Source organism: Etheostoma spectabile, chromosome 16, assembly GCF_008692095.1.
Source record: "Etheostoma spectabile isolate EspeVRDwgs_2016 chromosome 16, UIUC_Espe_1.0, whole genome shotgun sequence".
NCBI lineage: Eukaryota > Metazoa > Chordata > Actinopteri > Perciformes > Percidae > Etheostoma > Etheostoma spectabile.
In genome coordinates, this window is record NC_045748.1 from 19,828,663 (window position 1) to 19,831,265 (window position 2,603).

The window sequence follows — 2,603 nt, forward strand, 5'->3', positions numbered from 1 at the left end:
GGGGGGGGTGAGCTGCCCCTTTAACAACTGTAAAGAACTGTAACTACATTACATGACATACCTGTGATTGTCATTGTTGCACCTTCAAGTTCTCAAAAGACATGGCAATTTTTAAATTGATTAGTTTAATTTATGAATTATGTATGTTTAGCAGAGAACAATATAGTTATCAAATCAAATTCTTCAGAAAACTGACATAGCATCAAAATCTAACTTCATATCTCTATTTCTTGACGAGAGATCCATTTTGGTCATTTGAGACAAGACAAGGCAGGACAATGAACAGTTCCAGGTACAAGGTCATCCACCAAGAATCCCTTTTCAACCATGATGGCCATGCCATGCATTAAGAGTGGTGTAATTGAGGCGGCCCCTAGCTCACCCAGTAAGAGCATTCACCCTATGTAGGCTGAGTCGAGCAGCCGCCCAGGTTTGAATCCGACGTGTGGCCCTTTGCTGCGTGTCATTCTCCATCTCTGTCCCCCTTTCCGGTCTATCACTAGTAAAGGAAAAAGTCCAAAAATAAGAATCATAAAAAAGAGTGGTGTAATCCTTGACTGACAAAACTCCTCCTTTTCAATCATGGAAAAACACATGGCTCCCTGAGGGGACATGCCCCCCATAGCCTCAAAGGTGCAGTGGGACTTGTAGGCGGAGAACAGCTGTTGCTGCCTCGATCAGGTTCCAAAATGCCATAGTTGTATTGTCATACAGTTCATACAGTTTAGTTTTAGTTTAATTTTATTTCTGTGTCATGCTTAACATTTATCAAGTTATCAAGGAGTTATCAAGATGATAAGTTTGGAACTGCTCTCTAAGCACCCAGAGTTCCCTCAACACATCTTCATCCTGTTCCTGGTACCCACATATGGTACCACTGGCCTCATAGTCGTGACCATTGGGACCATGACGGGTTACTTGATGTCTTCGTCTGGCTCCACTGGTTCAGGTTCCAGACTTGTCAAGATTGGCGCTCCCAAGCACTGCTCAAATATTAAAGGAACAGTGCCTGCTGCTAAAACCCTTCTACCTTTAGCAGTAGTGAGGATTTCATGGTGGACGTCCGTCAGTACGCTTGTGCACAGAGCCCAATATGTGAGTTTCCCGGGAGAAATAACAAACTGTATGAGATCTGGGAGATAGGGCTAAAAAACCTGAGAAACCTGGGAGTGTTGGCATTTTTGATCTAACGTTGTAGGGATAGACATATATTTAGTCATTTCATCATTCATGTGCTGCCATTGAATACTCTGTATAGACTACTCATGTTAGTAACTCGCAAAAAAAAAAAAGAGACACAGTCGGTGAACCAGGCAAGCGGGCCATTGTAAGTAAGGAAGTTACAAAAGTTTATTTATATAGTAGTAGTAGTCTAGGATTTTAGTCTAAGTAAAACAGAATTTGAACAAAGTAAAGAGAGGGGCAGTGCATTCCACAGCCTGGGTGCCACTGCCTGACATGATTGATTCTTTCTCGTTTAGACCACTAACAACATCCGACCTGATGACCTCAGACTACGGGAAGAAGTGTGACACTGTATCAGGTCAGATATATAAGGAGCTTGTCTGTGCAAGCCTCCAAAAGTAAAGTAAGTAAGAATTCTAAAATAGTCTAATGAAGTGATAATAAAATAGTTGTTAACAGCCTTGCAGCAGAGTTGGGAGCCTGGAGATGGTAAAGCTCTTTCTTGGTCAAACAAGTAAAAAGACAGTTACAGTAAGTTACAATTATCTAAACAAGACGAGATAAAAGCATGGATGTTCATTTCCAATTCAACCTTTGATAAGAAAGTTCTAAGTTTGGATATTTTCCTCAGTTGGATGAAGCCGTTTCTAATTACCTGTTTAGAGGACATAGCAGAATCAAAAATAGCACCTAGCTTCCTTAGGCTCAGCTGGACAGACAAGTAAAAGAAGGTCCCAAGACAGAACCCTGAAGTACCCCACATGAAAACCCTGTAGTTTCAGATGATCTGATTCACAAAAACACTGAAGGTTCTGCCAGAAAGGTAAGAAGTAAACCATTTTAAAAGATCCAGACCTCCCAACCAGATCATAAGGTCGGTTGATCAGAATAGTATGCAGTGGCGTAACGAGCCAACACCGGGCCCTTATGCAGGACTATCACAGCAGGCCCCCCCTACTACAGCACGTGATGACGGCACAATGTTCATGAGTAGGCTACTATGACTTGGACAGAATAGGATCATAGAGACACAGCATATGAGATGGGATGACCAACAAAATCAGGGGGCTATTGCACAAAACCAGGATAAGGGATTCAGCCAGGATATTCCAGTTATTGTGGATGAATTCACCCTAGACTTGCACAAAATCAGAGGCACCTAAGTTACCATAGAGATTTATTCTCTACAGCTAGCTTGGTCCCGACCAGGCTAACATCCAGGATTTATTAATCCAGGAGACTTTTCTATTCACTCAGCAGTGGTTTTACCATATTGTTATCAGACTGAATTTAAAAAACCACAGGTGCATGTTGATGTTCAGTTAAATACTGTTAATATTTTAACATTGTGACTATTATTTTAAAAATGATTCATGTTACTGTCATGTTACTGTTATATTGCTGTATGAAGACTGCTG